Here is a 21,767-nt window from a genome sequence, read left to right on the forward strand (position 1 = left end):
GAATTCGGGCTGAATCTGAAATTCATTTGGTTTGGGTGCATCAACTTTCAGCATCTCGTAAAGGTTATCTAGGACAAGCGCAATTCGTGCCAAAAGAGCTTATGTGTGATGCTGTTTAGCGAAATCCTCAATTATACCGTATTATAGTCATCTTCTGCGTTTTCTTGGATGCGGTAGAGGAAACGAGAAGCCATGTGTCCTTCATTAACTCCTGGTTTCTTCTGGTACGAGCGTCAATTCAATTAAATGCTACCACCTGAACTGCTTTTACAGCCCAGGGCTCTCCTTTCGCATGCTAATGTATGGCTATTCAGCTCAAGGATTTTGTTAGCGCGTCGTTTGAACTTTATTTTGTCCATTAAATCTATTTGCTGATGAGCCCTGAGGCTGGGAATATATGCAGGGCGAACTGATCTTGTGAATTGACAAAATCGGGAGAACAGCAAATTGGACGTGTGGGTGGATGTGCAGGTGGTGGATGGCTGGGCATGATTACGAATAAAACTATCACTAAATCAGAAGAGCAAACAAGGCAGTAACTCACTTCCCCAGTGTCTGCTACAGTAATTGAGAGAGAACCTTCCCGTACAGGTGTGTCTGAGCCTGGTTGCGCTGTGGCTACAATCCAAGGAAGTCAGATGTTACCAGAAGGAAAATGTTATGTGGAGTTGGACCCTACCCCCTTTCACTTAGGTGTAGGGAGCCGCATAGGGCACTTAAAAACAGGCAAGCAAAGGGAGTCTGATTCTCAACCAGTGTCTCTGTTTTCAAGCCTTGTGTGAACCAGACATGTTATGTGGTGTTTCAGGCTGCTGTGACCCGTGTGAGTTTGAAATGCTGCCTGGCCTTGTCACGTACGATCTCTTGAGGTATAAATGCTCTCTTGCAATCTGTCCTTTTCTCCCCATGTCACAGTTGGCTTTTTGAGCGTGTGTGAGAAATCCACAGCAATTTTCACCCCTTTATGCTGTCTCCTTGCAAGGCACAGAAGGCAAGAATATCCTGATTAATAAATAATGTTTATCTGTCAGGAGTCTCCTCCATGTGAGACATACAAAGGAAGGAGAAAACCCAGAATCTTGAAATGTCCCTGGCAGTTACAGTCTTGTGACTATTATTTGTTTTAGGGAGACTGCTAATACCTTTTACAGCAGGGTGTTTCCCCTCATTAAGTACAGCTCAGTTATAGGATGAAATGCAAGAAGTGCAAATCCAGCAGAAATTGACCCTGTTTGGACACATTGATAGCAGAGATTATCATTAATGGAAGATTAAGTAGATTACATAAAAAAGGATTTGAATTTGTAGGGCATGTGGAATTTTTTTTAAAGCCTACAGCTGTACTTTTCTGATACGTATAAGCATCTCTGAGGATATATGGAAAATTCTCTGAAGCTGCAGTATCCACTAAAGGGGAGAGGAAGAAGAAATGCAATCTTTCTGCCGTAAGATGCTGACATGGTGTGACCCCAAAACAACTATCTGCATCAGCCACTAGCAGGTCATAGGAAGAAGGATATTTTTTAAACCAAATTCATCCTTATTTCCCAGGTTGAGTTGCATGTTCCTTCTGTGCCCACTGCTCCAGCTGCTGTTTAAATGAAAGTCAGGATTCCATTGTAACATGTGAATACAAATCTGATGTGACAGATCTTACACCCAGCTTTCAAAATGGTGCACACCCTTGTGTGATCCTCTGGCTTGGCAAGGCACATATGTGGGCAGGAGTCATAGGTTATTGAGCATTTCACAGCTTTTGAGGAAAGAAGCAGCTGTCTTGATGTATACTGGTTGGTGTTGTAATTTGTTTAATTGTTTTAACACATTAGAATGGGCTCAAAATATGACTTAGGAATATGGAAGGCAAATCAGGAGCTATTTTTCTAAAAGCCGGATGATTGCCCACCTGAAGCAAATGTTGGTAAAGCCTTTTCTGTGTGTGTGCATTTATCTGAGGAGATGTTGTGAAATCTCTCTTTTTTGTGGGTGTACATAATGACAATAATTCTTGGTTGTGTTTCACTCAAAGTCAAGCTATCTGTTAGCTGTTTGAAAGTTCTTGATGAAGATCCTTCAGGTTCTGACTAAGCAAACACCAGTTACTCATCAGTTCTCTCTCTGTCTTTTGTGCCTGTGTTTGTCGTGATCATGCATGGACTATCGCTTTTCAGCACAAGCCTCTTCATCCAGTGCTCAACGTAAAATTCAGTCATTGATTTAAAAAGATAGTCCAGCCTGTAGATCAGAACAATCAACCAACTGACTGGAACACACCAGTGAGGTTTTATTTTTATCAAGCCATTGACTTCATTTCTGAAGAGTCATGCCCTGATTTTTCCAATATGCATTTTTCATGGTGTTCTGGGTTCTTCAGTAATATTATCTTTAAATTGAGATACTGTACTTATAAGAATTCCTGTGTGAATTCAGCTATGAAATAGCCTTGTGGTTTCTCTTATGTTCATATGACCAAAGGCTAATGCAGAGAACTGGGGTCAGGCAGGTGGGGCTTGACTAATGCATGGTAACCAAGGAAAGAGATGTTGCAGAACTCTTAATCAATGTATCTTCTGAAGCCCAGTTGTGACCTTTTTTATGACTCCAGATTGCATCCCGAGTATTCTTTCATTTCCTGCTAAAGGTTTTCTGGTCCAGTTGTTTATCCTAGTCATGCCTCTGTTTGATATGCATGGCATAGGTTTAAGTAACAAGCTTTTGGCAGATGAACTGTTACCAACACTGACATTTTGGTAAAAGCTGTTTGTTTTATTTTGCACTGACTCAAATATCTTTTTCACATTAAGGATGACACTTAGATGGAACTGCGGGGTTTTCACCAACTGGAGGGTGTTGTGGGAGGTGCCAAACCATAGTAAAACCAGACCTACTCTTCCTAGAGCTCTAAAACATTCTGCCAACAAATGACATGTATCTGTGAATGCTTCACATTATGATCATGAGTTGTCATTGGAATCAAGGGGAGCATGTATGACTGTAAAGCACATGCCTTTAGCATTGACTAAGATTAATATGCCAGTTATTTATCAATGTGTAATAGAACAAAAGCTGTTGAATTGGGAAAAAAAAACATACTGAAGTGAACAACTGGGAGTTCTAAAAGCATTTGCTTTTTCCTTGCTCCCACTTACTTTCTATTCACATATCATGAGTCAATGTACCACAGACATGATTAGGTTTGTGTTTCCCATCTTGAATACTTAAAGGCTACTGTCAAGATAAAAGAAATACAGACTTGTAGTCACAGCACTGAAGTGGAAGTTATTGTAATTTTATTTTTTTATATAGTACAGCTATATTTTGCTTCATCTTTTAATTAAGTTGGATGACACTGGACTTAATACCATTTCACATATATAATCGTCTTTATAGTTAGGGACTAGCACAGTTATCACTGAGTTCATAAGGACGTGGAATGTTTAAGTGAGGCCCACTCACAGATACATACATTGATTCTGTTTGGATATATTTCCTTTCTGTTCTGCTTATTTAAGTGTTTAGTGGAATCCATGACCTAGGAGAGCTTTCACAGCACTGGTATGATGAGAGGAAGGAATGTTGCTGAAATTGCTCCATGCTGCCTTTTAACCCAGAAGAAAACTCTTTTGGAGGTTCTAAGGATTCTCTTTAAGTCAACTTAACCTGTGATCACCAGTAAAAGCCAAGTCTTGCATTTTATTTATAATTTTTTATATGTTGACAACAGAATACTGTTATTAAATTAAAATATTGATTCATTGCAGAGTATTGTACTAAAGTGATGTCAGTGATTTGTCTAAACCCACAGAAAATGGAAATTAAAAATTAAAGCAAAAGACCTGTCTCTATCTACAGTATAGTGTCTAGTGTTGCAGTACATTTATCATCTGACTCAATGCTTTGAAATCTCCTGCAAAGCCCAGTAAATACATGATGGTATGGATTTGGCTTTGACTTTAAATTTGATAGGTCATGTAACTTTCAGGAAGTACCTAAAACATACTTGTGTCTGGCTTTTGCTGATTTCTCTATGACTTGCTTGGAAGCACAAGGAAAAGTGCCTAGGAAAATTGTGTAGTGCCACCTGGCCACAAATAAATATATTTAGAATCATAGAATCATAGAATAGTTAGGGTTGGGAAGGACCTAAACATCTTCTAGTCCCAACCCCCCTGCCATGGGCAGGGACACCTCACACTAAACCATATCACCCAAGGCTTCATCCAACCTGGCCTTGAACACTGCCAGGGATGGAGCATTCACAACCTCCCTGGGCAACCCATTCCTGTGCCTCACCACCCTAACAGTAAAGAATTTCTTCCTTATATCCAATCTAAACCTACCCTGTTTAAGTTTAAACCCATTACTCCCTGTCCTATCACTACAGTCCCTAATGGTTTTGCAGAGACTTTTGTATGATTCTGAGCCTGGTGATTCTCTGTGGTTCGAACAAGTTTGCAATGCTCCAGTCTTAACAGCATGTGTGTGTGTGCACACACAAAATGCAGGCAGGTATTTGTGCATTTGCACAGTACTTGTTTTTGAGGGAGATCAGGACCTCAAAGACTGTAGTAATCTCAGGATCAGTGTTTGCTGATCAGGACAGCTACTTTGGTTGCAGTGCTTGTCCTTGCAGTGTAGTCCAGAAAAGAAACCTGGAGGTTTAATAGCAGCAAACTAGACTGAATACCAAGTTAAAGTGATTGTTTCAGGTTCTGCTGTGTGCAAGGCATTCATTGTCACTGTTACTATTAAGCTTAGGTACTTTTTAATTTATTCATTTATTTTTTTGCTTTGCAAGAGTAGACATAACTCAGTAAGGAAAATCACCAAGTTGTTTTGTGTAATGGAGATGATTTCTTACTCTGAGTGTCTTGGCTCTTGGGCCAATATGATGAGGGTTAGAAGTGTCATTTAATAAGGTGATGTGCTCCAGATCAGAACTGGCACTATGTTTTCTCATTGCTCAGATCTAAATTTTGAAAGCAGACAGCTCTTAAACCTGCTTCCATATTTTCATTATTCCATAAACTTGCTTCCATAAACCTTCCCCTTCAACCCTAATCTCAAGTCATTCCATTGAGTAAAGTACATCTTCAGTGAAGAAAAGTAACTCCCTGTGAGGGCTGAGCAGATAGGCTTGCCAAGTGAGGGCACTTTTGACCAGGACAAGGGAGATGATGAGCATTCAAATGGCTTCAGTGTAACACACAGAGGAAGTGAATGTGTCTAGGTGGACAGCTGATTTTTGAGGGGGTTTTTACTTTTTTGGCACCCAGGTTTCTGGGGCCCCTTGCTAAAATGCATTCAAGAGGAGAAAAATGAACAAAGCAGCCACAAGGAAAATCAAAATAGCAACTGCATATATAAATTTTAGTGCCCTTTTCACAGAAGAAATACCTGATGGGATGAAGTCTTCCTGGTGAAATTTGGTGATAGTAGTAGGGAAAAATACATTTACTAAATGCTTATTGCTAACTATTCAAATGTTTGTTTCTGAAACTTGATCATATTCAGTACTGCTTTAGTAATATTTAAAACTGTAGATAAAATAAGTAAAGCCTAGAAATTTTTCCCCATATTCCATCATTTTTGTCCTCTAAGTGCTATATTTTGCATTTCTAAAGTTGCGTAGCATGTAAATAGGAGGATTCTGTCCTTTTTGCAGCATACTACTCCTGGTACTATTCAAGGACAATTCACTTCATATCATGTTTAGTAATAGATTTATTTATGTTTTTTTTTCCTTGGAGTAGTTTGATTTTTGTCTTTCTGCAAGAACTAAACCTTTGGGAAAAGCTCAAGTAGAATGGAGAGTCCAATAAAAACATAACTGGGTGAAAGAATGAAAATCTTTGCACTGAAATACTAGAAGAAATTCCTGCTTTAGTCACTGTAAAACAGGCCCAGTAACTTGCAAAGTCTTCTCTTTTTGCTTTAACATCTTCTTTCTGTTTGTTACTTTTTTGTTTTTATGGCTTTTCTTTTTAAGATTTGAATTAATCTCTTGGCAATTCTAAGGGACCTACAGTTGTGTCCCGTTTGCATTTTACAGGGAAGGTGCACATTAGTAATGTATATATATTGTAGCGTATTTGCTCTTTGTAGAAAAATGAATTCCTATTTTAATCTGTATGCAAAGACCTTTAACTGAGGCATTTTGCACTGAGGCATAACCATCTTAGCAAAGAATGGAGGGAAAAGCATCTTGATAGTATTCCATATAGAAGTTATTCTGAATTAAGTAGTTTAGAGTCTTGGGTTTTCATAACGAGATTGCTTTATGGACGACTTCTACAAACTTATAGGCCCAATTTGGGGTGTGCCAGTGATGCCTTTTCTCTTTTTAGAGTTATGCGTCTGCAGAATCAGGGTCAGTTTTTGTGAACATCTGTGTGATTAAATCTGTTACTGTGTCTTTGATGGCAGTATGAATGCTTACAAAATGCGCCCGTGTAAATAAGTGCACATCAGCTTTAAAGTGCTTTTTAAAAATTGCCAGCATTGTTTAAATATACTTACTAGAACTGAGATTCCAGTATTGCATTTTCTTTTTGTGTGTGTCTGTGTTTAACACTGTTTTGAAAAATACACCATTGTCATGTCTATTCTTTGCCCAGAATAAGTTATGTGGTAAGATCTTTCTGTTCTGGGGGATTGTAGTTGCTGAGCTATAGACTGTCACAGGTCCTCTGGGTCATGAATTATTTTGCACATCACTTTTAAACTATTTCCTTACCTGATTTTCTTTTTTTAGTTGTTCCAGAAAATAATACTTCAGTTTTGTACAGGTTTCGTCTGTATTCCTCAGCTAGATGTATGTCAACGCTTTTTCCTAAAGCTTGTAGATATAAAATGTTTTCTACAATGTTAGAGATGGCAAGTTATGAAATTATCCTTACTTTGTTCATATCACAGCATTATTGCTGTTAAAGTTCATATTCTAGTTCAGTAGGAACTGTGCCTTGATTGCTGGTTGTTACCAGATAGAGGGGCTATAGCACTGTGTAACAGCAAACCATTAAATTAGTATTAATAGCAAATAGCCTTTTTTCCAGATCTGATTATTCTCGCTGATGTCAGAACTTGTAAAGCAAGCATTTGAGATAAGATGGGGGTATTCTCTTGGAAGGACTTTGGTGGCCTGTTTTTACTGCAGTGACAAGGGTTTTGTTTTCTTTTCCTGATGTGGTTGGCAAGGGAAGTAGTAAATGTGCAATCTAACCTGCAGTTACTGTGCTGCTTCTAAATGCAATCTCTATTTTAACAAAACAAAAGAACCAAACCCTTGCATCAGAAAGTGTTGCTAACCTGCAAAATTGTGCTGCATTGTGCAATGGTAATGTTTACTTCTGTCTCCCACTTTAATACATAATAAAAGTATTAATACATAATATGCTCAGAGTGGCTGAGTGTTGTAGCTGGCTGACCTTCTCAGTGTCAGACTGATACTGTTGAATATAAAAAAGAAATGATTTAGGGAATATTTGTTTCCCCCTGGTGAATTATATTACAAGTGGTCAGAGGGTTATCATTAAATGCTATCCCAGAAGTTTTGACTTGGGATTAATTGCACAATATTTGCTAAAAAAATAATTAATCTCTTAGCTGTCTTCCAAAGGGGTGTGCTTTGGTAGTATTTTGTGGAGAAGGAATTAATTTTCTTTTTCAATCTCTTAGTGAATTTACAAAATAGAAGCAGGAGTTTTGCTTGAAGCATAGATATAACCTGTACTGAAATGGTGGTGATTTTTCTGCCATTTAGGAGTATCAAATATTATGACTTTGAGGTGATCCTGCCTCTCTACTCTGCTCTCATCAGACCTCACTTGGAGTATTGTGTGCAGTGCTGGTGTCCTCAACATAAAAAGGACATGGAACTGTTGGAACAAGTCCAGAGGAGGCCACAAGGATGATCAGGGGACTGGAGCACCTCCCATATGAAGACAGACTGAGAAAGTTGGGGCTGTTGAGCCTGGAGAAGAGAAGGCTGCATGGAGACCTCATAGCAGCCTTCCAGTATCTGAAGGGGGCCTACAAGGATGCTGGGGAAGGACTATTCATTAGGGACTGTAGTGATAGGACAAGGGGTAACGGATTGAAACTTAAACAGCAGAGGTTTAGACTGGATGTAAGGAAGAAATTCTTTACTGTTAGGGTGATGAGGCACTGGAATGGGCTGCCCAGGGAGGTTGTGAATGCTCCATCCCTGGCAGTGTTCAAGGCCAAGCTGGACAGAGCCTTGGGTGATATGGTTTAGTGTGAGGTGTCCCTGCCCATGGCAGGGTGTTGGAACTGGATGATCTTCAGTTCCTTTCCAACCCTAACTATTCTCTGATTCTATGATTCTATGACTTTGTACTGCTAGGGTTCAGTGGGCTCAGAAACTTAATGGAGGGGATCATTTTGATTTGTGATGAGTATCAGGGCTCCTGGTTTAGAAAGGTAGAGATTCTTTTATAATTATTTCATAAGTAGCTAAACTGCATTAGTCTTTAACCTGAAATCTGGCCCAGCTACATAAGGGTCATAGTGTTAAAGTTCAATTTTTTTTTCCTAAAGAAAAAAAGAACCGCAAAAACCTAAAAAGCCTAAATGTCACACAGAAATACAGATGACAGTGACTTTTTTATTAAACAGTTTGGGGTTTTTTTTTGCTTTTAGATTTCCATCTTTATTTCATAACATGTTAATAGGGCATACCATACATTTCAGAGGCTTAGTTGCTTATTTATAAGGACTGTGCTCAATGTAATAATGTTGATTACAATTTGTTTCAAGCAATCGAAAATGTTAGTGAGAAAGTTGCAAACTGAAACAATTTATAAACTGCAGTTTTGAACAGGTGAAAATATTAATGGAATGCTTTTTTGGGGTTTATAACATTCACAATTTTAAATTCATTGATTATCTCAAAGCCATGATACAGCCTGCTACTAAACTGATATTGTATACTTGTGCAGCAGGTTTTCTTAGTGCACACAGATTTTCCTTCTGCCAAAGCTGTTCTGTTAGGAGGTTGTGCCTTTGCCTCACCTAATTATCTTCTGAGCTGTGAAGATGATAACATTGACACTCATAATGATAATAAAAGCAACACTGAAAATTCACAGGATAGTTTTAGAATCATAGGTTTGAAGGCTCGTTTGTAATGGGAAAGTGAACATTTGCCACTTGGTGACTGCTGTCACCTTGCCTTAGAGAAGAAAGGTGGTGGATGGGCAGTGGAGATGACGGCGTGAGCTGTACCCATCCTGCACTCCTGCACAAGGAGCTCTTCAGCACCGTTTGGCCTGATCTGGGAAGACACAGCCTTTGCCTTGTCTCTGTCAGCATTAACTATCCTGACTTGTTCTCTACAGAAGCACAGAGGGAAAGAAGTGTTGCCAATACCTTTTTGTATTTGGAGCACATTCATTACAGAGGCTTACTTAGTCCTAAATGAAAAGCAAGAATAATAACTGAATGTTTTAAATTGGTTTCAGAAATATCTGCCTGCAGTAGGAATTCTTACAGGTTTTAGGTCTTTGATGGCTGGATTTAATCTGAACATATGAATCTGAAATGTTAGTTTAAGAGGGAAGAAGAGTCTGATACTGTAATTGTTATAGGAGACTGAAGAGATTGCTTGCATCTGTTGAATTTTAGTAACTGGCTACACTACAAGGCTTGATTACACCTTGTGTTTACGTACACTTGAAAAGCTGTCCTCTGTTACCTTGGCAGATATAGGAGATGTGTAGTGAGCTACCACTGAAGCCAGCTGCCAGTGGAGCACCCTGAATCAAGCACAGTTTGGGGAGCTACTCCTCATTCCTTGTTTGTGGTGCATATTTTAGAAACATGAACAGGTATTTATTCAAGTTGGATAATAATTGAAATACATTTATTCCTGATTTTAACAGTGATCCTGGCTGCTAGTGGACAGACCTAGGCTAAAAGTCCTTAATATAAATAGATTATAATAAGTAGAGTCCTGCCGTGAGTGTGAGGTATGCTAGATGATAAAAGGATTAATGATTTTTGTGATATGTTTCATTTGCATACTGTGAGAATTTTGTCTGTTTAAAAGCAGTGAATGTTTATCAGGGAGCTTATTTTTTGAAATGCTTTTAAGAAGATATTGTAAAATTATATCTAATTCAATATGTTTGAATTGTTTAGAGATTATTTTTCAACCATCCCTTTACATCCTAACAATCTTATTTTTTTTTCAAGTTTGTAGTTCTGTTTGTGAATCCAATCTCTATGGCAGCATAGACTTTTGAACTTTCCCATTAACAAATACTGCTTAAAAATGAATCTAGTATCTTTTGTGTAATGGAATAGCTTTACAAACTGAGAAACTCATATATATAACTGGGTATTCAGTGGGAACTATGGGTTGCTCTGCAGGTCTGTAAGAATCACAGCAAGAAGCAGAGTAAACCACAGACAGGCACTAGACTGAATGTTTTACATGAGAACTAATAATTAAAGCTTATTAAAGAATATAGAGTCCAAATGTAATGAAGCTCTTCTAATTATCACCAGATTTTTGTCCACCTCTGCATTGGCAAGAGGTAATTAAAAGCTTGTAAGTTCAGTTCAGCTCTGCATAAATGAAGGTTGGGGTAATCAAAACAGAAATAAAGGGCATATGAGGATATTAGATTAAATAGACGTGATTTGCAATTTCAGTAGTAGTTATGGGAAACAAATAGATGTAAAAAAACCCAACAAACCCTAAACCCAAAATCTAGTATCAGAGATTCAGTATTCCATATCTTCGTTAGTTTATGATTTCCTACATTACAGGACAAAATAACTTTTCTCATTAGGTATTGAAAAGTGTATCTTACAGTGCGTAGATCGAGATACTTTGTGTGAAGACTACTCAGCCACATCTGTGCTGCACTATCATCCTTGGAGCTCTGCCCTTTGTTACAATTGAATGAAATTACCTTGTTGTTCCACTTTCACCAAAAGAAGGATGACTTTGACAGTGTAGAGCTGTTGTAATAGACAGCTGCTATAGAATGACTTAATTTTCACAATTTTGGCTTGTTTATTAGACTGCAGTTCATCCCCCAAAGTTGTTCAAATCTCAGTGAAAATAACAGAGCACAGATCATTGGTTACTGGAAGTTAGGAGACCAGGATGATCACTTCTTAAACTCAGGTTTTCTTATGTGTGAAATAAGAAGTCTCATGGTAAAGAGGAACAGATGAGAAGTGAGAGGTGTGTTACAAAGAATGGTTAAAAAATAATAAGGAAATACACTTAAATTTCAGAAATTACCTGATATCCTTGATTGTGCCATTGGTTGTGTAATCATTTCCAATAATTTTCTTTTAATAATTTTCTGTCAGTAATGTATTAGACTTTAGAAATAAAGAGGAAGGCATGGAAGCTTTTAATTTTTCTTTTTAGGTTATTTAAAAGCAGATCTCCAGAGTAGACAAGATACATCTCTGAGTAATGTGGCTGTATGTGAGACCCCCTAACACGCCAGTTACTCTAGTTTATAAGTCTTCAGTTTTTGTCCTGCAGTGAGTTGAATGAGGTTTGAATTCGGGATACATGTTAGGCCAAAACCTGCCATTATGACAACCCCATTTAAATCTTTCAAACTTAATTTTATAGTCAGTTGTCACTAGGGATTTTAGTAACTACTATGTTTCATATTGCTGTCTTGTTATATTTTAGAACTGAAGTGTTATTGTTGCCATATCTCACATCAAAAGGAAGAAACACTTTCAGTATGAGGTAGTCTTCTATAGATAGAGTCAAAATGCTCTCTGAGTAGGCGGGATCCTTAGCCAAATCCAAAACCAATGAGATAAGTGAGAATAAGTGGGCTCTAGGTAACATTTAAAATAAACAATTACAAAGGAGTAACTTGCTTAGCTTTGTCTGTTCTGCATTCGCTCATAGCTGACTTTTATTAAATGTAGCTATTCTGATCTCTTAAGAAAAATCTCTTTAACAATAATAATGTATTTATTACAGCAGATTGCAAATGGAGAATGAGACGAGGTTTGTAGGAGAGCTATTCCAGTAGATCAATAAAACAGGAGAAAAACTGGCAAATACTTTGTCTCTTTGGTGAGGTAACTGATTTCCTTTTAGCTTTTCAGCCTCTTTCCAGTGACAGAATTCTAACACCAACAAAGGTTTAGGTATGTTTTTTTAATTAACTGAAAATGTTTTTCATAACTTGAACTGATATGCTTAGCTTTGAAGTATAAAGAAGTAAGTGCAGACCTTGCTAAGTGTTGGCCTATTTGCTTATTTATCCTGCTGTTAGGTTTGAGGTCTAAAAACAATACCTGTATCAGAGAAACTTACCAAAGGTGGGTGAGAAACTGTTTATCATCATAAAATTCTCCCATATTCAGATCATCTTAGTAGTCTGGAGAAAGGTTTAGTATCAGTAGTTATTATTGACGATTAACATTATGTTAACACCTAGATGTATGACTCCAACAGAGACATTCACATCAAAGGTGCACTTATTATGAATTTCAGAGCCTATATGAAACAGTTTCTTCTGTTGTTTGAAAACATGTTTTGGTAATAGCTTTTTTTAATGCCTTTAGGCCTTTTAGTTGTCGTTAAGTGGCATAATATGCTGTATGTAATGGAGAGCTGGGAGTATTTTGGTTGCAAATAGGATAATGAAATGGATTGAAAACAAGGAGGATAATAAACAAATGGATTTTTACTATTAACAGCTACCTTGGGCTCTGCATCCTGTTTATGACCCCAGTATACCATGTGCACCATCTAAGGTGGGATGTCTTTTTCACCAGGCAATCATGGAGTTTACTACAGGTCCTAGTCTCTCTGGGACTGATCCTGCCCCTGCTGAAGTACTACTAAAGCTATGTTAATGTTAATAGTAATGGGTTAAAGCCTGTGGACCATCATTTGTTACTGTGGAAGTCAGTGAAAGGTCTGCATGTGGCCTGATGTGGAACCCAATCAAACACAATGTCTGGCACACCTGTGCTTGAGCATCCATTTTGCTGAATGGTGAACTGGTATTTAAAAAATAAAGTATTAAGTTTGTGAGATAAATTGTTGAAGTAAGGTAATGCTTATCCATTCTGTCAATTAAGACAGCATTTATAACCTAAACAACTTCTGCACTAATCCTGGAGAACTGGAGACCTCCTCAGTGACCCTATATTAACCTCATATGAAGCAAATGGCTAATGTAGGTAGACTCCTGGTATGCCAAAGAGTTCTGCTTGCCTCTAGTATGTTTTTGAGCTTCATGAAAGAGGTGTGAGTGGTTAGAATTTCCTTTCAAAAGTCTTCATTTGAGAAAAGTGTCTGTTCTTCAGACAGTGAAGTCATATTGTGGGAACTGAACTGCCAAGGATTTCAAGGCCATTGCTTAATAAGAATTTACATTTAAAAAGGTAGAAGTATCAAACTTCTTTTTCAGAAGAAAAAAACCCCAAGAGCCATAGTTCTCTAAAGTCCCAGATGCTTTCTCTGTAAACCATGTGAAGCTCTACCAAATGACCGACTTTTTATAGAGACAAGCAGTTGATTGTGTAACTGGTATGCATTGTCACTGTGAAATCACGGAATCCCAAGGGTTGGAAGGGACCTCAAGAGGTCATCTAGTCCAAACCCCCTGCAGGAGCATCACAGAAAGTGTGATTTTTAGATGATATTGTAAACACATCTAAAATAAAAAAATAATTCAGTATATTTGGAGTTTTTACATTAAATCAAGATATGATCAAAGGAGTATTTGGTACTGCACATTTTAAGAACTGTATTTTTTTGCTGAGTCTTGCAATAGGCATGAAATCTCATCTATTCTCCTATATTTGCTTCTTAAAGCATAGACTGTAATAGCTATATAGAAATTTCATTGATGGATTATGTAGTATGTTAAATAGGGACAAGTACCAGTCCCAAGTGACGCATTATTTGGAGGTCTTTCCTCATTTCATCTTTTCGATATATGCTGTGCTACCTGTGCTTTACAGTGAAATTGTGAATGCTGGTTCCAGTGTTCTGTGCTAATTCTTCCATTGTTGCTGTTCAGTTAAGCTTTTCCAGAAACACACAGAGAGAACAGAAAAGTAGAGGTAGGAGCAGAGGTCTTGTGCTCAGAGGGAATGAGACTGATTTGTATGCTTGGGAGATCAGAAAGCCAATGGAATCATATGTATCATGAAGATCTAACCTGCTTTCTTGTAGGTCTAATTTATTATGATAAAACTCCTGCCAGCAGGTGAATTATTGAAGAGCTAAGAAGGAAATTACCACAAGATGATGTACTGTGTTCACAGTCAGGTAGCACAGTCTGTGATCAGTTCCTGTTGTGCTCTCCAGCAGGATCTTGTAGCATTTCTCCCAGGAATTCTTTTGGGATGGGGTGCACTCAGGAAGAGAAAGAAATAATACAAGCTGGAGGAAGAATTCTACATATCGTGGACCATTTTGGTAGATCTTTTCAGTTTCCCCAGCAGAAAGATTTCCTAGGCAGTTGAAGCTGTTTTGCCCTTAACTGCTTCTGCACTCTTGACTTGAATGAATATTTCGTCATCACCTGAGTGTGTTATGGTCCACCACCCCTGCCTGACCCTTGCTGAAAAGCTACTATGAGTCTTAATGAATCATGCACCAGGAGACAGTGTTCCCTGTAATGGTGCTCACAACATTCTTAATTTCCTTGTAGTATTATTTAATCCCAAATCTAGTTTTCAAAAACATATACTGTGGAGAGCAGCCAGGTCTTTCAAAATTCTACCTAAGAAGAAAAGCATTCTAAATTCAGAGTGTCTTGTGTAACTACTATGGAAGCCCATTGATGGCATTGTCTTGCTTGTTTCTTGCCCTGTACCATCTACTTTAGTTTCCATTTCTCTGCTGATAGAGTCAGAAATACTGATGTAGGCAACTGCAAAACATAAATTCAGTGCTTCCTGTTAAGAAGAGTATAGCGCTTCTGCATTCAAAGCTCCTTTAATTTTGAGAATTATTCCTATAGTTCTTTTCTAGTCTACAAAAATCCTCCAGAAGTTTTTGGAGAGAGATATATTTGGAATATCTTGGCCCACCTTTGTAAGAGTTAAAGGTGTAGCTTGATATCTGTGTATCTATGATTGTCTGTTCTGTTCTAGAAACTCTTGCTGATGCTTCTTTTATATAAGTACTTCATTTTCTCTATAAGTGGTTCCTACTGGAAATATAAAGTTTGTAGGAGATGTTTCTCCACCATATTCTGTGGTAAAGATCAATGCACAGAAGTAATTTATTTTATATGCAGTATCCATAATTGATGCCTGATCTTTTAGCAGAACATCTGATTCTTTCATAGCCTTCCTGTGACTGATGCACTTAAATGCCTTATTTATTGCCTTTATTTAGGAGCTTTTAACATTCTCTTGGTTTTCTGAATAATTTGCTCTGGCTTGATTTATTTTTTTTGTTGACAGGCTGTGTAGTCATTTAACTTGCTGTCTTCTCCTGCTGTTTTCTAACTTTTAGGAAGAGGAGTAATTCCATACCTTCCTGGACTAGATTGCACTGTAATTTGAAATTCTGGTATTTTATATATTCAGGTTTTCCCCCTTCCATTTAATTTCTTTCCTTTTTTTTTTTTTTCCAGCTTCCCAAGTGTTTTGAAAAGCTTTACCTGTTACTTGCTAATGCTGTTGTCTTCCTTGTCATCTCCCTTTTCAGTCATAACTAAGCTGCATCATATGCTTATGTTTAGAATTAGCTTCTGTTTTTCTGTGAGAACTGAGTCAAAAGTGGTTGCTCAATATCCTTTTCTTGCTGTTCCAAGAAGCAGCTGTTCAACATGCTAAAGATTTGCTGCTAGAAATATCAAAATAATAGGCTATAGGAATAGAATCACATTTTCCCGTGTTTACTGTGTTCTGTGATCTTTTAAGTGACCACAGTGGGGTAGAATTTTCTGTATTTGCCTATACCCATTGGATTGAAAGTTGTCAAGTTATCCACTCTCCTCCTGAATCTTTTCTTACCTTATTTCATGTGGAAGAGTTTGAAGACTTTTTTCAGCTGTAACAACGCTCAAGTACCTCTCTGCTGGAGTTTTCACATGATGATTGCATTTAAGTGAGTGATTTTCATATTTTCTTTACATGTTGAGAATGTATTCTCTGTCACCCATGGGGATAGTGTTTTCATATTGCAATATAGATCTATCTTCCAAATTCTGTACTGTGATTCCTTGAATTACATTCTTGGTATGGATAGGCTACATAAATGTGGCATTTTCTTAAGCATTGTGTAGAGCTTAAGTGGATGAATTCATGTAGTGGGCCCTCCCAATAAGCAGATCCTTATCCTTCGTTTTCCCTGCCAGTTTACATCTGGCTGTGGAACTTAGGGATTTTATTTCAGCTCTCTGCTGGACCATCTGAGAGCTGCAATTCCAATTACATGAATTATTTGTTGACTGAGGAACAATCAAATCAGTATGACTCTGATGAAGATCAGTTTCCTGTTGGTTTCTTCCTTCAGAAGACAGGATGCTCATTTGGGGAGAATTCCAAGGATGCTTTGATGGGGTTTCCCTTGCTTTGGCACTTCTGCATTCCTTTCATTTACAATATATTGGGTTAGCAGCTGCCAGATTTGTCTTCAAAGGACAAATACATCACTGAGAAGGCAGACTAAATCATTCTATCCTCTCCTCAACATATGGGATAGTTTCTGCCTTGTTTCACCTCTAACGGCTTCTTGGTTATATATAACCACTTTTGCATATGCATGCTGCTGCACTTTTGCTATGGAAAGTTGTGTTTGTGGGTGTATATTTCTAATTTCAATAGAAAAAAAAGTTTTTTTTTTTAATTATATTAAAGTTATCTAGCTAATTTCCAAATCACCTTTCTGCACTTCATGTCATTATCTGGTACTATAAAATTCCAATATAATATTAAATTTGGGTGGAGGGGGAATGCATATTCCAAAAGACAGATGTCTTAAAAAATGTTCCATAATTTAAAAGAGGCCCATTTCCCACTTAAAAGTAAGATTTCTGGGTTTTATGATTCCTTTTTGCTTCCCAAGGAACAATTTTGACTTCCCAGAGTATTTCTTTTTAAATTTAATGCCTTTTTCACACTTTCCACTTCTGCATTTCATATTCTCACTGTTTTTCAGAAATGATGATTAAAGTGAATATTTTAATGCAGTAAGAAAAGAACTTTAATGCAGTCAGTTGCCTTTATTCCTTAGACACACTACTAACTAAGCTTTATTTTGATCAGTAAATTTCTAGCGGATTTATTGTTTTCCTGAGCAGGTAATTGAGTGAAGAATAATATAGTCTTGAACAAAAAAGTCTTTACATTTTGTTCACATTCCTCAACATTTAGAAGAAGATACAGCAATACTGAATTTAAAATGACAACAAGAATATTTTAAAATACTCCATTTTATTGCATATTAGGTAACACCACACACTGTTTAATATTGTAGCAAGATCCTTTTTTATTGGCAGATGTGTAACATGTTCCAAGATGTATGAATGCATTTGTTTTTTAAATGGTCACATGCAGTAAAACGTCTACTGCACATCAGTGAGAGAATTAAGCTAAATTCTGTTTCATACCGTAGTTAGCCCCTTTTCTTGGTCGTGCAATTAAAATGTATCACCACAAATCATGTACAGCCTTAATAGTGCTTCTGTAGAACTCAGAATAAGCATTTATCAAGTAAAATAGTCCCTTGAATATAAGGTCATGAGTTAGAACAGTGTTAAAATGGTAGCATAGAAAGTGTGGGATTAGTTGTTTAAACAAGTGCCCTAATCTGTTAAAAAATTCTGAGTAAACAGCAGTTCCTATTACAGGTAGCCCCAGCTATTCAAAACCAGTCCTTGCTGCTAAAAAATGTCATTTGGACTTAGTGTCCATTCCATTTCTTTATTGGAAACATTGGGATATTTTTACTTCTGACTTACAGCCACTCAATAGTATACTGTACTTTAGATTTGTAATGGGCTCAGGTGACATCATAAGCTTTAGGATACTTATTTCAAAACCTCTGACAATTTGCCAAAAGTGGTCTCTGAAAATGCAGAGTATTGGTAATATGTTTATCTAATATGATAAATGTTGGTTGTTGTGGTTTAAACCAAGTCCCCACAGCTCGTTCACTCACTGCCCCCCCTCACTCCCCCAGCTCCGGGACAGTTAGGAAGGAGAACCCAAAAGAATGTAGCCCCCACAGATTGAGATAAGAACAGTTTAATAGCTAAGGTATAACACAAATCACTACTACTGCTACTACTACAAACAATAGTGATAAAGCCAATAACAACTGAAGAGAATACAACACCTCACCAGCCACCAAACCATAACTCACCCCACCCTGCCCGACCGAGCACCAATTCATACTTCCTCCATCCCCCCAGAGCTCCAGCCCTGCCAGGTCTCTCTCGGTTACATCCTGGGTATGACGTGCTATGGTATGGAATACCTCTTTGGCTAGCCTGGGTCAGGTGTCCTGTCTCTCCTTCCTCCCGGCCTCCCCTCCTCCCTGGCAGAGCATGAGCTCAGAAAAGGCCTTGGACAAACCAAACATTTGAGCAGTAACTCAAAACATACTTGCTATCAGCAACCGTTCCCAGCCCGAAAGTCAAAACACAGCACTGCACCAGCTACCAAGAAGGAGAAAAAATGATTGCTACTGCTCAAACCAGGACATTGGTCTATTATAATTTGCCTGTTGAAAAGTTGTTTTTGTCAACCAATTTATATGCCCAATTATTTTACTTATGATTTACACTTATTATTTTACTGTGTAAACTTTATAATCCATTGCTTTTTATAGGCTAAAAAATGTTATTTTCAGAGTTATTCTGACATAAGTTTGCCGTTTCCATGGTGTGCCCTTGATATATCAGTGTGTGGGCCTCCAACTTCTTATCATCACCGACCTCATTGATTCACTTGGGTTATACCACTGCATTTTTTTTTTTGCCAAAACATTTATGATTTTTCTAGTGGGGGGAGTGTGTTGGTTTGGGATTTTTCTGTATTTATCCTTTTCTATTTTGGAGATCAGTATTTATGAATTCAGAATCATGAAAAAAGAACCTACTAACTGGTCCCTTATTTTGTCTTCTGACAGTTTCCTCTTCAGTGCAAGTTCAGGTATAATCCAGGGATTTTAACACACTATTGCCCAGTCTTTGAGCTCCACAAAGTTTTATTTTAGTGTTTTGTGATGCCTTTAGAAAGTTTTTTCTAATGTGCAATATAACACCTCTTTTCCTGAGGTGCACAGGTAGACTTGCATGAGTTTAGCGTCCTTACTTTTTGTCATTTATCATTTGTTTGCAGTTTGTTTTCTGTGCTATGAGGTTGGTAATTTCTGCTTAAGCATCATACCTTGTGTTTGTCCCAGTTGAAGAACTCAAAAGTTATGCACAGCTGGTAATTTTTACCACTTTGATCTAGGAAGAACTCCTTGAAATACTTGAAGTGAAATACTTCTATGGCACAGACAAGCAAGAATTGTTTCCTTTAACATAATGGGGAGACATTAATGTCTTTGCAGATATTCCATGACATTACTAGAGTACCTTCTGTATGAAGGTAGGCTGAGAAAGTTGAGGCTGTTCAGCCTGGAGAAGAGAAAGCTGTGTGCAGACCTTACAGCAGCCTTCCAGTATCTGAAGGGGGCCTACAGGGATGCTGGGGATGGACTATTCATTAGGGACTGTAGTGACAGGACAAGGGGTAATGGGTTGAAACTTAAACGGGGAAGTTTAGATTGGATATTAAGGAAGAAATTCTTTACTGTTAGGGTGATGAGGCACTGGAATGGGTTGCCCAGGGAGGTTGTGAATGCTCCATCCCTGGCAGTGTTCAAGTCCAGGTTGGATGGAGCCTTGGGTGTCATGGTTTAGTGTGAGGTGACCCTGCCCATGGCAGGGAGGTTGGAACTAGATCTTAAGGTCCTTTCCAACTCTAACTATTCTATGATTCTATGGTTAATATCCCTATTCTGTAGTTATTTTTTCAAGCTCCATCACTGTTTTCTCCTTTCATAAAATGCAGAGTTAGTCTTAGAACCTCATTAATTTACATCACCTTCATACCAATTTAACTTTACCCATTTACTTGTTGCATCGCATATAGTTCTGGGTGAGACAATCAAGATTTTAACAAGGTGAGAAAAAATAATGTATTTTTATTTTACTGTTTATCTGGTATGATATGAGCACTGAGATTTTAATGAATCTATCTATACCATTTAATAAGTGTGATTTATACCCTTTTATAATAGGAGATAACGTTGTGAAGAAAGTGTAAACACAAGAGTAGTCCCTTAATTTTTATGAAATTGAACAAGGGCAAGTGTAGAGTCTTGCATCTGGGGAAGAACAACCCCATGTACCAGTACAGGTTGGGGGTTGACCTGCTGGAAAGGAGTGAAGGGGAAAGGGACCTGGGGGTCCTGGTGGACAGGAGGATGACCATGAGCCAGCAATGTGCCCTTGTGGCCAAGAAGGCAAATGGCATCCTAGGGTGCATTAGAAAGGGTGTGGTTAGTAGGGCAAGAGAGGTTCTCCTCCCCCTCTACTCTGCCTTGGTGAGGCCGCATCTGTAATATTGCGTCCAGTTCTGGGCTCCTCAGTTCAAGAAGGACAGGGAATTGCTTGAAAGAGTCCAGCGCAGAGCCACAAAGATGATGAAGGGAGTGGAACAGCTCCCTTATGAGGAGAGGCTGAGGGAGCTGGGTCTCTTTAGCTTGGAGGAGAGGAGACTGAGGGGTGACCTCATCAGTGCTTACAGATATGTAAAGGGTGGGTGTCAGGATGATGGAGCTAGGTTTTTTTCAGTGCTATCCAGTGATAGGACAAGGGGCAATGGGTGTAAACTGGAGCATAGGAGGTTCCACGTTAACATCAGGAAGAACTTCTTTACTCTGTAAGAGTGACCGAGCACTGGAACAGGTTGCCCAGGGGGGCTGTGGAGTCTCCTATGTTGGAGATATTCAAGGTCCGCCTGGACAAGTTCCTGTGTGATGTACTCTAGGTTACCCTGCTCTTGCAGGGGGGTTGGACTAGATGATCTTTTGAGGTCCCTTCCAACCCTTGGGATTCTGGGATTCGTTTTCTTTTTTTTTTTTAATTATTATTATAATGATCAATTTTCATGTGTTGTGTATTGGCTTTTTTCTTCTCACCCACTTTTCTCCTTCTTCTCCCGCTCTCCCTCACCACATAGCACACAAAACACAAGAAGGTTTACACCTGCAGTTGATAATATCTGTCTGATTTATTTAAGCAGATTTGAAATTTTTACTACTTTGTGTGGTTTGTAATGGGTTACAGGTTGAATAACTCTTAAGAAGCACTAAAAATCTGATTTGATAACTAGTTTAATGATTCTTCCAAGAACAATTTGTAGAGATTAGGATTGAGTAAGGATTAGCAATTGCTTCTTAAGGTGTTCTAGTTGACAGATAGTGGATAGCTTTCCCTAATAGCTCTTTTATAGTCCACTGCAGCTGGATAAAAATCAGTGAGAAAGTGAACTTGCTTGTTTATCCATTAATTTGGGTTTTAACAGATGAGTTTGGCTTCCATAGTAAATTGTTTAATATGTCATCCTTGTCCATCATGATCTAGACAACCTCAATTAACACACTGATTAATCCTCAAATTCTTCTTCAGTAGTTCCCTTCTTGGTTGCACAATGTGAAGGGAAGCATTCAAGGCGTATCTGAACAGACAGCTCTTATGCTGCTCAACACCTAGATTAATAGG

At 38.1% G+C, this 21,767-nt stretch overlaps 1 protein-coding gene across 3 annotated transcripts in view; it reads left to right on the top strand.

Moving 5' to 3' along the window:
- The window catches only part of NRG3 (neuregulin 3), a 402,582-nt gene that overhangs the window by 1,510 nt on the left and 379,305 nt on the right, over positions 1 to 21,767 (top strand). The gene's annotated exons all lie outside the window — the stretch shown is intronic.

The sequence above is a fragment of the Melopsittacus undulatus genome, chromosome 4, assembly GCF_012275295.1.
Source record: "Melopsittacus undulatus isolate bMelUnd1 chromosome 4, bMelUnd1.mat.Z, whole genome shotgun sequence".
Classification (NCBI taxonomy): Eukaryota; Metazoa; Chordata; class Aves; order Psittaciformes; family Psittaculidae; genus Melopsittacus; species Melopsittacus undulatus.